General features: G+C 47.2%; 1 protein-coding gene across 2 annotated transcripts in view; it reads right to left on the minus strand.

The window, feature by feature from the left end:
- LOC137300224 (tensin-4-like) overlaps nucleotides 1-11768 on the minus strand; it is a 56402-nt gene extending 44634 nt beyond the window's left edge. For both annotated transcript variants that reach the window (XM_067969322.1, XM_067969321.1), the window contains exon 1: nucleotides 11630-11768. The gene's annotated coding sequence lies outside the window, so the exon portion shown is untranslated. The remainder of the gene's footprint in view (nucleotides 1-11629) is intronic.
- Nucleotides 11769-15184: the final 3416 nt, after the last annotated feature.

Genomic DNA, 15184 nt, shown 5'->3' on the forward strand with positions numbered 1-15184 from the left:
CACCTTATCTACCCATCCTGTTACCTTCAAGGATCTGTGAACATGCACTCCAAGGTCCCTCTCTCCCTCTCCACCTCTCAGTATCCTCCCATTTATTGTGTATCCCTTTGCCTTGTTTGCCCTCCCCAAAAGCATTACCTCACACTTCTCTGGATTGAATTCCATTTGCCACTTTTCTGCCCACCTGACCAGTCCACTGATATCTTCCTGCAGTCCACAGCTTTCCTCCTCACTATCAACCACATGGCCAATTTTTGTATCATCTACAAACTTCTTGATCAAGCCCCCCACATTCAAGTCCAAATCATTAATATTTATCACATAAAGCAAGGGACCTAGAACTGAGCCCTGCAGAACCCCACTGGAAACAGCCTTCCAGTCACAAAAACACACCCGTCTTCCATTACTCTTTGCTTCCTGCCACTGAGCCAATTTTGGATCCAACTTGCCATTTTCCCTTAAATCCCATGGGCTTGTACTTTTTTGATCATCCGCCAAATGGAACCTTGTCAAAAGCCTTGTTAAAATCCATGTAGACTACATCAAACGCTTATACATTACCCTTATCGACCCTTCTTATTACCTGCTCTAAAAATTCAATCAAGTTAGTCAGACACGACCTTCCCTTAACAAATCCATGTTGACTGTCCTTGATTACTCCGTGCCTTTCTAAATGATGGTTTATCCTGTCCTTCAGAATTGATTCCAATATTTTGCCCACCACCAGGTTAGACTGACTGGCCTGTAATTACTCGGTCTATCCTTTGCTCCCTTTTTAAACAATGGTACAACATTAGCAGTCCTCCAATCCTCCGGCACCACGCCTGTATCCAGTGAGGATTGGAAAATGATGGTCAGAGCCTCTGCTATTTCCTCCTTTGCTTCTTTTAACAGCCTGGGATACATTTCATCTGGGCCTGGTGATTTATCTACTTTCAAAGATGCTAATCCCCTTAATACTTCCTCTCTCACTAAGTTTATCCCATCCAGTATTTCACACTCCTCCTCAAGTACAGTGTCTGCATTGTCCCTCTCTTTTGTGAAGACAGACGCAAAGTATTCATTAAGAACCATACCCACATCTTCCGCCTCCAAACACAGGTTACCTTTTTGGTCTCTAATAGGCCCTACTCTTTCCTCAGTTATCCTCTTGCTCTTAATGTATTTATAAAACATCTTTGGGTTTTCCTTGATTTTACTTGCCAATATTTTTTCTACCCTCTCTCTTTGCTTTCCTAATTTCCTTTCTAATTTCACTCCTGCACTTTCTACACTCCTTTAGGCTTTCTGCAATATTGAGCTCTTTGTGTCTGACATAAGCTTCCCCTTTTTTGCCTTATCTTACCCTGAATACTCCTTCACATCCAGGGGACTCGAGATTTGACAGCCCCACCTTATTTTTTTGTGGGAACATGTTTACTCTGCACTCCTTGGGCAGGGATGGAGCGGAGGCGGGGGAGGGGTGGTGAGATCATGGCTGGAGTTGTGAGCCTCACTTTGCTGTGGTGATCACGAACCCCAGGGAGTGGTTTCTTGGTGTTAACCGTGACCTGGGTTTAGGAACGAGAGGACTGACAGCACCCATGGAACCGTACCCAGCACCCATAGAACCGTACCCTGCACCCATAGAACCGTACCCAGCACCCATGGAATCGTACCCAGCACCCATAGAACCGTACCCTACACCCATAGAACCGTACCCAGCACCCATAGAACCGTACCCAGCACCCATAGAACCGTACCCTGCACCCATAGAACCGTACCCTGCACCCATAGAACCGTACCCAGCACCCATAGAACCGTACCCTGCACCCATAGAACCATACCCAGCACCCATAGAACCGTACCCTGCACCCATAGAACCGTACCCGGCACCCATGGAACCGTACCCGGCACCCATAGAACCGTACCCAGCACCCATAGAACTGTACCCTGCACCCATAGAACCGTACCCAGCACCCATAGAACTGTACCCAGCACCCATAGAACCGTACCCTGCACCCATAGAACCGTACCCAATAAGGGGTCCAGAACCTTGGGAGAAGCACCTTTGCCCCCTGACCCCACTAATGCCCCTTGCCCTGATCTCTGGTTTTGGTTTTACTGCCTGACTTTCCTATTGGTCGATAGTGGCTTATCGCTGATCTCACTCATAAAATTATTTTCATTTTCCAAAAAGCCTCTCCTCAGAAGAATTCAAAAGCTGCATTTCCCCTCAGATGGACTTCCTGTTTGTTTCTATAGAAACAATGATTCATTTCTCCTGTGACCAAAGCTTATTGTCGGCCTTGTCCTCCGGGCGTGGGCGAGGCTTTCTGATATCATGCCTGTAAGCTTCAAATATCTCAGTAATCTGCGGCATTTGTCATCCTCGGCCTGTGTTATTGTTTAACAGTTCGTAGAATCCATTCCAGCTCACAATCCCAAGGTTACAGGAGCATTTTGACACCAGCCGTGAGCCAACACCACCTCTTCACAATCAGCGGAAGCAACTGGCCAATGCTAGCTTCCAATCAGCTGCTCAATCGCAGAATCCCATTCAATAACTGAGGAAAATCAAACCAGTATTTTCCTCTCACTCAAATTTATGTTGCTGGTGAGTTTTGTGCTCGTCAAAGTGAATAATGTTAGTGTTGTACGATGGGTTAGATACAGAGTAAAGCTCCCTCTACACTGTCCCATCAAACACTCCCAGGGCAGGTACAGGGTTAGTTACAGAGTAAAGCTCCCTCTACACTGTCCCATCAAACAATCCCAGGGCAGGTACAGCACGGGTTAGATACAGAGTAAAGCTCCCTCTACACTGTCCCATCAAACACTCCCAGGGCAGGTACAGCACGGGTTAGATACAGAGTAAAGCTCCCTCTACACTGTCCCAGCAAACACTCCCAGGGCAGGTACAGGGTTAGATACAGAGTAAAGCTCCCTCTACACTGTCCCATCAAACACTCCCAGGGCAGGTACTGGGTTAGATACAGAGTAAAGCTCCCTCTACACTGTCCCATCAAACACTCCCAGGGCTGGTACAGGGTTAGATACAGAGTAAAGCTCCCTCTACCCTGTCCCATCAAACACTCCCGGGGCAGGTACAGGGTTAGATACAGAGTAAAGCTCCCTCTACACTGCCTCAGTCCCATTTCCACCAAAGTGATATTTCCAGTTTCCTCAGAATCTGTCCTTTTGACCACCCTGACAGCCAATTCAGTGCCAGTGTTTGATGTGGGCCCATTCACACCATCTGAAGTTGCCTGAAATTCATCACCCAGATGTCCTCACTACCAGGAGAGTGAGGAGACGTCTATCACATCAGACTGGGATTCGAGTCCAGGATCCAGACCCGGAAGCGTAGTGTTATATCTGCACCGCCAGCTCCTTGCACTCTCCCTTTCTCAGACCACATTCATTTTGTTGAAAGGTGACCAGTGATTGTGACTAAAGTTGGCCAGAGTAGACTGGGCCCAAGTGTTAAATGTTAGGACGACATTGAATAAGATGAGGTCATTTGTCCCATCATTCCCACTGCATCCACACATCATTTACAACCTGCTCACCATGGAATCATAGAAAGTTAGGGCACAGGAGGAGGCCATTTGGCCCATCGTGTCCGTGCCGGCCGAAAAAGAGCTATCCAGTTTAATCCCACTTTCCAGCACTTGGTCTGTAGCCCTGTAGGTTACGGCTCTTCAGGTGCACATCCAGGTACATTTTAAATGAGGTGAGGGTTTCTGCCTCTACCACCCTTTCAGGCAGTGAGTTCCAGACCCCCCCCCACCACCCTCTGGGTGAAAAAAATTCTCTTCAGCTCCCCTCTAATCCTTCTACCGATTACTTTAAATCTATGCCCCCGGTCATTGACCCCTCTGCTAAGGGAAATAGGTCCTCCCCATCCAGTCTATCTAGTCCCGTCATAATTTTATACACCTCAATTAAATCTCCCCTCAGCCTTTGTTCCAAAGAAAACAACCCCAGCCTATCCAATCTTTCCTCATAGCTAAAATTCTCCAGTCCTGGCAACATCCTCGTAAATCTCCTCTGCACCCTCTCTAGTGCAATTACATCCTTCCTGTAATGTGGTGACCAGAACTGCACACAATACTCAAGCTGTGGCCTAACTAGTGTTTTATACAGTTCCAGCATAACCTCCCTGCTCTTATATTCTATGCCTTGGCTAATAAAGGAAAGTATTCCATATGCCTTCTTAACCACCTTATCTCCCTGCCCTGCTACCTTCAGGGATCTGTGGACATGCACTCCAAGGTCCCTCTGTTCCTCTCCACCTCTCAGTATCCTCCCATTTATTGTGTATTCCCTTGCCTTGTTTGCCCTCCCCAAATGCATTACCTCACACTTCTCTGGATTGAATTCCATTTGCCACTTTTCTGCCCACCTGACCAGTCCATTGATATCTTCCTGCAGTCTACAGCTTTCCTCCTCACTATCAACCACACGGCCAATTTTTGTATCATCTGCAAACTTCTTGATCAAGCCCCCCACATTCAAGTCCAAATCATTAATATATACCACAAAAAGCAAGGGACCTAGTACTGAGCCTTGTGGGACCCCACTGGCAACAGCCTTCCAGTCGCAAAAACACCCGTCGACCATTACCCTTTGCTTCCTGCCACTGAGCCAATTTTGGATCCAACTTGCCACATTCCCTTGGATCCCATGGGCTTTTACTTTTTTGATCAGTCTGCCATGTGGGACCTTGTCAAAAGCCTTGTTAAAATCCATGTAGACTACATCAAACGCATTACCTTCATCGACCCTCCTAGCTACCTCCACAAAAAATTCAATCAAGTTAGTCAGACACGACTCCATGAAGTCTAACCCAGTCATTTAATTCCCTGAGAATCCTCTCAGTCCCCACATCTCTCCGAGTCCCCTACTCTCCACAAACAATAACTCTCCAAGCCCCTCTCTTTGGACAGAAGGGATGCAATTCTCTTCCCCGATCCTGCCTGAAATCGGGACTGTCACTGGGCGCTCCTTCCCGTCCGCTACAAGCCAATGGCACAGCACCCCAGTCTCCGGCCAATTCCCTGCCTGTCCGCCCCATAAAGAAAGAACTTGCTTTTCTATAGCGTCTTTCATGACCTTAGGATGCCCCAAAGTGCTTTACAGCCAATGAAGAACTTCTGATGTGTCGTAGGAACGTAGGAACAGGAGGAGGCCATTCAGCCCCTCGACCCTGTTCCGCCATTCAGTAAGATCATGACTGATCTGTATCTGAACTCCATCCGCCCGCCTTGGCTCCGTGTCCCTCGATACCCTCGGCTAGCAAAAATCTATCGATCTCAGATTTAAAATGATTAATTGAGCTAACATCTACTCTTTCTGTGGGAGAGAGTTCCCCACTTCTACCACCCTTTATGCGAAGAAGTGTTTCCAAACTTCTCTCCTGAATGGCCTGGCTCTGATTTTAAGGTTATGTCCCTTTATCCTAATTCCCCCACCAGCAGAAAACGTTTCTCTCTATCCATCCCATAAAATCCTTTCAAAATCCTAAAATCCACAATTAAATCACCCCGTAACCTTCTATAATCCAGGGATTACAAGCCTAGTTTATGTAATCTCTCCTCATAATCTAACCCTTGGATTATTATTAGTCACTGTTGTAATGTCTGAAACACGGCAGTCAATTTGTGCACAGCAAGATCCCATAAACATCAATGTGATAATGACCAGATAATCTGTTTTTAGTGATGTTGGTTGAGGGATAAACATTGGTCAGGACACCGGGGAGAACTCCCTGCTCTTCTTCGAAATAGCACCATGGGATCTTTTACATCCCATGGTTTACCAATTATGTTTAAGAGGGCAATCAGCACTAGGAAGAGGCGGTTAAGGCCTTGAGTTTTCCCCCTATGAAAGGAGAGTGCCATGTAGCAGCCTCCTCTCATAGAAACATAAAAGATAGGAGCAAGAGTAGGCCATTCGGCCCCTCGGGCCTGCTCCGCCATTCAAAATGATCATGGTTGATCGTCTAACTCAGTACCCTGTTCCCGCTTTTTCCCCGTATCCCTTGATCCCTTTAGCATTAAGAAATATATCTATCTCCTTCTTGAATATATTTAATGACTTGGCCTCCACTGCCTTCTGTGGTAGAGAATTCCACAGGTTCACCACCCTCTGAGTGAAGAAATTTCTCCTCATCTCGGTTCTAAATGGCATACCCCGTATCCTGAGACTGTGACCCCTGGTTCTGGACTCCCCAGCCATCAGGAACATCCTCCCTGCATCTAGTCTGTCTAGTCCTGTTAGAATTTTATATGTTTCGATGAGATCACCTCTCATTCTTCTAAACTCTAGTGAATATGGGCCTAGTCGACCCAATCTCTCCTCATACATCAGTCCTGCCATCCCAGGAATCAGTCTGGTGAACCTTCGTTGCACGCCCTCCATGGCAAGGACATCCTTCCTCAGATAAGGAGACCAAAACTGCACACAATACTCCAGATGTGGTCTCACCAAGGCCCCATACAACTGTGGTAAGACCTCCCTGCTCCTGTACTCAAATCCTCTTGCAATGAAGGCCAACATACCATTCGCCTTCCTAACTGCTTGCTGCACCTGAATGCTCACTTTCAGCGACTGGTGTACAAGGACACCCAGGTCTCGTTGCACCTCCCCTTTTCCCAATCTATCACCATTCAGATAATAATCTGCCTTTCTGTGTTTACAACCAAAGTGGATAACCTCACATTTATCCACATTATTCTGCATCTGCCATGTTCTTGCCCACTCACCCAACTTGTCTAAATCACATTGGAGCCTCTTTGCATCCTCCTCACAGCTCACATTCCACCCCAGCTTTGTGTCGTCTGCAAACTTGGAAATGTTACATTTAGTTCCCTCATCCAAATCATTGATCTATATTGTGAATAGCTGGGGCCCAAGCACTGATCCCTGCGGTACCCCACTAATCACCGCCTACCACCCGGAAAAAGACCCAGAAAAAGACCCGGGTCTCTCCCTCCAGTCGCCCCCAACATGTACTCACCGAAGTGTCTGGTCTCAACTTGGACCTTCAGGGGGACAGGTCATTTAACCTTCAAGGTGTTTCTGCCCCTTGGAGGTTTCTCTCCATCACTTCTTGCTCTGAGGGATTTGCTGCCCTCGCAATGGCAGGAATTATACCGGGATCCTGCCATACATATGGAATGACCCCTGACCCAGGGAAATGGGGCAGGGGCAGGGGTTGGGGCAGGTAGAAGCCCCTCCCCATTGGAACTCCACCCCGAAGAGGAGATATTTTAGGATGGTAGTTAGGTATTGAGGCTGATTTGATTATCCAGCTCCTTCTTAAAGGAGATAATCATCAACATCACCTGTTGGTGCTGAAAGATGGTGATGCATTGAATGCTTCTATGGGTCATAAAGTTTCTTCTAATCTCCAGTCTGCATGGAGATTTATTAATTTTAACCCTGTGACCTTTAATTCAGAGTTCACATCCACATTTTAAGGAGCCATTTCAAGTCCCCTTTAAATTGTTTTTCTCCAACTTCTTGTCACTCACTCTCTGAACCCTTTCCGATGCAGCTTTGTCCTTTTGAAGATCAGGTGCCAAGGATTCCAAAAATGGCCTCATCGCTGATCAGTACAAGGATACAATTAGGCGTGTTCACTTATTGTCAGTGCCTGGAGGTGGACGCAGTGTCTAATCATTGACCGTTCGCTAAATTTTGACCTTGGCTAGGGCAGCACTTCCTCCCTTAACCTAGAACCATAGAATGAAAGACACTTACAGCATAGAAGGAGGTTATTCGGCCCATCATACCTGTGCTGACTCTTTGCCATAGCAATCCAAAACTAATCCCACATTCCCATGCTATCCCTGTTATCGTTTATCTCCTTTATGTCAAATATTTATCCCCAAACCACTCCCTGTGGCAAAGCATTCCATGCTCCAAAAACCCTCTGTGTAAAGAAATTTCTCTTAACTTCACTCCTCACTCTCTCAGTGACAATTTTAAATTGGTGACCCCCTCGTCACTGAATCCCCAACCAGAGGAAATAGTCTTTCCCTATTCACTCTATCTAAACCCTCCATAATTTTTAAAACCTCTAATTAATCTCCTCTTAACCTTTGCTGCTCCAGTGGAAATAGTTCCAGTATCTCAGGTCTCTCCTCATAACTTTGGTTTCCCACCCCTGGCATCATACTGGTGAATCTACACTGAATGCTCTCTATGGCTTTAATGTCCCTTCGATAATGGTACACCCAAAACTGTACACAGTTCTGTAATTATTATCTTGTGCAACATTAAACTGTATCTGCCACCTGTCTACCCATCCCACACATCTATCTGTCTTGCTGGCGTCTTTTACTGTCCTCATTGTTTGCCAAACCTCCTGCTTTTGTGTCATCAGCAGATTCCTTGATTGTGTTCTCCATGTCCAAGTCCAAATGGTCAATACATGCCAAGAACAAAAGTGGACCCAGCACTGACCCCTGGTGGGGTACATCGCTCCCAACCTTTCCCCAGTCCGAGCAACACCCATTTATCTCAACTCCTTGTTTCCTGCCTGTCGACCAACTTTCTATTCACACTGCACATTCCCTCTTAGACCATATGTCTGAATTTTTATAACAGGTCTCTTGTGAGACACCTTATCGATGCCTTCTGAAATTCCATATACCCTACATCTACTACATTCTATCCATCTATCCAACCAGTCACTGCTTCAAAACACGCTAGTAAATTTATCAAACACAACTTGCCTTTAACAAATCTGTGCCAGCTGTCCTCAATTAACCCTCGCATTTTGAAATGTTCACTAATTTTGACTCGAATTATGGATTCCAATACTTTGCCTAAAACTTAACGTTAGACTAACTGATCTATAGTAACCCTCGGATCAGAAGGACTGTCTTCTACCGTCACTAATTCATCTGCCTGCAGGTCAGCAGGTGCTTGGCTGGTTCCTATCAGATTAGTCCCACCTGCTCACTGCAGAGATGGACGGACAGAAAGTTAAGCCCATACAAGAATCAGGCTTTCCAACTGCAGGAGATTCTCAGGAAGCAGAGTAAGAACGTAAGAAATAGGAACAGGAGTGGGCCATTCGGCCCCTCGAGCCTGCTCCGCCATTCAATCAGATCATGGCTGATCTTCGACCTCAACTCCACTTTCCTGCCCAATCCCATATCCCTTGATTCCCCTAGAGTCCAAAATCTATCGATCTCAGCCTTGAATATACTCAACGACTGAGCATCCACAGCCCCCTGGGGTAGAGAATTCCAAAGATTCACAGAGTGAAGAAATTCCTCCTTATCTCAGTCTTTAACCCTTATCCTGGGACTATGCCCCTCAGCGAGGATCTGGAGCCATAAACCGGGACTCTCCCACCTGGAACCTGCTAAACTAAAGATGAATTTTAAAGGCACCTCTGCCACATTTTATATTACATTTTATTTTACCTCTGGCTCAAACACTTTGAAATAATAGCACAGAAATCCGAAGACGGTAGATGTAGAGGGAGTGGCCACATTACAAACTGTTCACCACCATTCCCTGCGATTGGCGGTTTGGCTGCAGGTGATGCATTTATACCAGAGTGCGAATCTGCTCAGATTTCTCAAGCCTCCTGCAGGATCCCGCAGGCTAAACCTGTCCCAGTTCAAACCCATAAAAAAGCCCTCCACTCAGTACCTCTGGCCTGCACAGGGTTAATACTCCTGCACTGACTGTGCATACACAGGTCCGAGAAGTTACACTCAGCAGGAGCTGAGAACGATTCAGAGCATCATCCCCTGCAGAGATTTAGAGAGGGCAACACTGTGAATTTTAAATACTAGAATCATAGAATGATACAGCACAGAAGGAGGCCATTTGGCCCATCCTGCCCGTGCCAGCTCTTTGTAAGAGCTCTCCAATTAGTTCCACTCCCCTGCTCTTTCCCCAGAGCCCTGCAAACTTTTCCTTTTCAAGTTTTTGTCCAATTCACTTTTGAAAGTTATTATTGAATCTGCTCCCACCGCCCTTTCAGGCAGCGCATTCCAGATCATCACAACTCGCTGCGTAAAAAAAATTCTCCTCATCTCCCCTCTGGTTCTTTTGCCAATGATCTTTAATCTGTGTCCTCTGGTTACCGACCCTCCTGCTAGATATTATTTCAATGATTGTTCAGTATTAGCTATAACATGAGCAAAAGAAAACCAAGTTCCCACTTTAGGTTAACTGTACAGGATTAATAGCAGGAGCTGATTAATAGCAGTAACACTCACTGAATCACGAATGGACAGATAGGCAGCGCACTGATCTCAGCAACTGAATTCCCAGTGCATGTTTGTGTCATACAAAGGTCATTAATTCCTAAACTCCAGCCTGCAGTAAGCTCCGGGATCCTTTCCCTTTGCTCTGCATTTCCCTTCTTATTCCACACACTCAATCACTGGTCCCTTTCTATAACTGACTCCATTATTGATTCCTTTTCTTTCTGGGGTAAGTCTGAAGGTATCTGTATTCTCTTTTCCTGCTCACTCTATTCCATGGGCAGAGCGAGCAGGCAGCTGGGTGAATCACTGCCACGGCCTGTGCCAATGCCCTCTGGAACCAGCCTCTGGATCTACACAGCTGCCCTGAGGTGACCCTCGTTCCTCCTGCTCTCCCTCACTCCCGACGTGGTTAACGCTGGCCATACCCCTCCTGCCTCTGCCCGAGATCAGGAACTCAGTGTGTGTTGGGGCATTGTCTGCACCAGCCCACACCTCTCGCCCTCACCAGGGCATCATACTGGCACAGTAACACACCCCTCACCAGGGCACCGCAGCTGGCACAGTAACGCTCCCCTCACCAGGGCACCACAGCTGGCACGGTAATGCACCCCTCACCAGAGCACCGCAGCTGGCACAGTAATGCTCCCCTCACCAGGGCACCACAGCTGGCACAGTAACACACCCCTCACCAGGGCACCGCAGCTGGCACAGTAACGCACCCCTCACCAGGGCATTGCAGCTGGCACAGTAATGCACCCCTCACCAGGGCATCACAGCTCGCACAGTAACGCTCCCCTCACCAGGGCATCACAGCTCGCACAGTGATGCACCCCTCACCAGGGCACCACAGCTGGCACAGTAACGCACCCCTCACCAGGGCATCACAGCTGGCACAGTAACGCACCCCTCACCAGGGCACCACAGCTGGCACAGTAACGCACCCCTCACCAGGGCACCACAGCTGGCACAGTAATGCACCCCTCACCAGGGCATCACAGCTGGCACAGTAACGCTCCCCTCACCAGGGCATCACAGCTGGCACAGTAACGCTCCCCTCACCAGGGCATCACAGCTGGCACAGTAACGCTCCCCCACTCCTCCCTTTCCCGGTAACAGGACCTGGCTGTAATTCAGCTTCTTGTCTAATCATTTTCACTGCACATGAATTGATCACTGGGACCGTTCCCTCCGGCAGGAAGCTGCCCGGCTCCTGAACTCACATCTGGTTCAATAAACAAACTAAACGCTCTCCAGAACAACAGGTGGAGTCTCGGTTTGATGGAGAAAAGCACAGCCTCCATTTTACCTGTGCTCACATACTCCTTTCACAGAGCTTTGGTTTCAAAAGATTGAATGAATTCTGATACTTTCACATTTTACTCAAAAAACTTACTCCTGACACTCACCTATAAGATGCTTTGTGCTGAAATCCTCCTTTGTTCTAATGAAGGTGACAGTGTTTCAGGGACTCTGTGTTGATCCTACGAGGTTTGCCCTGATAAATGCTACATTCCTCGTTACCCTGCAGATCCTTTAAAGCTTTCTCCCTCCCACAGCAATGGGTGTAGTGGTGGCTGGAGGGCGGGGCTGCTTCAAACTGGAAGACTGGAGCCCGGAGAGCGGAGATCAGCCAAGGGACCACTCCCTCAGCAATTTACAGAATAAACCAGGGATACATTGCAAAACACAGTGCCTTTCAGTCTACATGACGACACCCGCCTCACAGCCAGTCTGTCTCACCATAGCAACCTACCCCCTTTAAAAATCAAAGCTTAGTCAAGTATTTGACATGAGCATTGATAGCTTTTGTGCGCGTCTGCTGATTTTGAGGATTTTTGTTGGGTTAGGATATCAGGAGAACTGACTTCGAGGGGTTAATGAGCCAGCCCTGGGAGTGTTTGATGGGACAGTGTAGAGGGAGCTTTACTCTGTATCTAACCCGTGCTGTACCTGCCCTGGGAGTGTTTGATGGGACAGTGTGGAGGGAGCTTTACTCTGTATCTAACCCGTGCTGTACCAGCCCTGGGAGTGTTTGATGGGACAGTGTAGAGGGAGTTTTACTCTGTATTTAACCCGTGCTGTACCAGCCCTGGGAGTGTTTGATGGGACAGTGTAGAGGGAGTTTTACTCTGTATTTAACCTGTGTTGTACCTGCTTCGGAAAATTGCTTCAATAATTTTCCCATCAAAACACAAATTATCCACCAACAGTGCTTGTGGAAGAGGCAATTACTACCTGATTTCCACAGCATCCTCGCCAACAATTTTGAGTAATTGGTGTTTTCAGTGCAGCACTAATTGTACAGTACAAGTGGGACAAGGTCCCTGGTGTTCGGAAGTGCTAACTACCATGGTTACCACCTCTTGGGTGTGGGTTTGACTGTAGTTCAGGTAGAGAGATGAAAATTTCCTTTCTCAGTTGAGTGTAAATGTTGTACATTTGAGTAATTTACACTTGGATCAGATATAGAAAAGGGAAGGAGCTCTCCATGTCCTTCACAAATCTCGACAGTCAGGAGCAGGAGCCCTGGGATCAGCAGATAAAGTGGTTGACAACAGCACCAACAACAACAACAACAACTACTACTACTACTACTTGCATTTATATAGCACCTTTAACATAACGAAACATCCCAAGGTGCTTCACAGGAGCGTAAATCAGACAAAAATTGACACCGAGCCACATAAGGAGAGATTAGGGCAGGTGACCAAAAGCTTGGTCAAAGAGTTGGGTTTTAAGGAGCGCCTTGAAGGAGGAGAGAGGTGGAGGGGTTTAGGGAGGGAATTCTAGAGCTTAGGGCCCAGGCAGCTGAAGGCACGGCCGCCAATGGTGGAGCGATGGAAATCAAGGATGCGCAAGAGGCCAGAATTGGAGGAGTGCAGAGATCTCAAAGGGTTGTTGGGCTGGAGGAGGTTACAGAGATAGGGAGGGGGGAGGCCATGGAGGGATTTGAAAACAAGGATTTGAATTTTAAAATCGAGGCATTGCTGGACCGGGAGCCAATGTAGGTCACTGAGCACAGGGGGTGATGGGTGAACGGGACTTGGTGCGAGTTAGGATACGGACAGCAGAGTTTTGGATGAACTGGACAATTGAGCCAACTGGCCGAGGTCTGTGGGAATGCTGCACCAAACCGGAGGCTCATTCACCCAGTCAAACACTGTACTTCTCCGTATCAAATTGAATATTATATCCCTCCAGCTCTTTAGGGGATCATTTTAAAGGAATTATTTTGGTGAGTTAGTGATGCAGATAATCAGCACAGGCCTATCGGCTCCTGAAACTGTGTTTCCTAAACTGGTGGAAACTGCCTCAAGGACTGTGATTCGACGTCAGCAAAACTTGACTCATGTGCTGAGATCATTAGTGGAGACCTGGAGACCCCCCACAGACAGAATCTGCCGATTACACTGTGGGACACGTCACCCCCTCTTGAGCACAGCAACGAGAGGCAAATTAACCATTTCAAATCCTGAGCACGACAAGCTAACAGATACTCAGGAGTGAGTTACAGACTGGAATCTAATCGAGGGGCTCGGGGGGTTTATAGATAGAAACATAGAGAAATTACAACACGGAAATAGGCCATTCGGCCCAACTAGCCCGTGTCGGCATTTACCCTCCATATGAGAAAACAGTTTTAATCACATTTACCCACCCCCATTCCCGTTTCCCTCCAACACCTTTTTGTTCATCCACCAATCTAATCTAATCTTCAATGTTGACATAATTTCTGCCTCAGCCAGTTGCAGAGATTGGAGTCACTGTTAATTCAGCAGGGTGAGGGTCACTCACTGTGCAACTGTACAGAGTCCCTGTTTATTCAGGGTAAGGGTCACTCACTGTGTAACTGTACAGAGTCACTGTATATTCAGGGTAAGGGTCACTGTGTAACTGTACAGAGTCCCTGTTTATTCAGGGTAAGGGTCACTCACTGTGTAACTATACAGAGTCCCTGTTTATTCAGGGTAAGGGTCACTCACTGTGTAACTGTACAGAGTCACTGTATATTCAGGGTGAGGGTCACTCACTGTGTAACTGTACAGAGTCACTGTTTATTCAGGGTAAGGGTCACTCACTGTGTAACTGTACAGAGTCACTGTATATTCAGGGTGAGGGTCACTCACTGTGTCACTGTACAGAGTCACTGTTTATTCAGGGTGAGGGTCACTCACTGTGTAACTGTACAGAGTCACTGTATATTCAGGGTGAGGGTCACTCACTGTGTAACTGTACAGAGTCACTGTATATTCAGGGTAAGGGTCACTCACTGTGTAACTGTACAGAGTCACTGTTTATTCAGGGTAAGGGTCACTCACTGTGTAACTGTACAGAGTCACTGTTTATTCAGGGTGAGGGTCACTCACTGTGTCACTGTACAGAGTCACTGTTTATTCAGGGTGAGGGTCACTCACTGTGTAACTGTACAGAGTCACTGTATATTCAGGGTGAGGGTCACTCACTGTGTAACTGTACAGAGTCACTGTATATTCAGGGTAAGGGTCACTCACTGTGTAACTGTACAGAGTCACTGTTTATTCAGGGTAAGGGTCACTCACTGTGTAACTGTACAGAGTCACTGTTTATTCAGGGTAAGGGTCACTCACTGTGTAACTGTACAGAGTCACTGTATATTCAGGGTGAGGGTCACTCACTGTGTAACTGTACAGAGTCACTGTATATTCAGGGTGAGGGTCACTCACTGTGTAACTGTACAGATTCCCTGTTTATTCAGGGTAAGGGTCACTCACTGTGTAACTGTACAGAGTCACTGTATATTCAGGGTGAGGGTCACTCACTGTGTAACTGTACAGAGTCACTGTATATTCAGGGTGAGGGTCACTCACTGTGTAACTGTACAGAGTCACTGTATATTCAGGGTGAGGGTCACTCACTGTGTAACTGTACAGAGTGACTGTTTATTCAGGGTGAGGGTCACTCACTGTGTAACTGTACAGAGT

This window comes from Heptranchias perlo, chromosome 30 (assembly GCF_035084215.1).
Source record: "Heptranchias perlo isolate sHepPer1 chromosome 30, sHepPer1.hap1, whole genome shotgun sequence".
Taxonomy (NCBI): Eukaryota; Metazoa; Chordata; class Chondrichthyes; order Hexanchiformes; family Hexanchidae; genus Heptranchias; species Heptranchias perlo.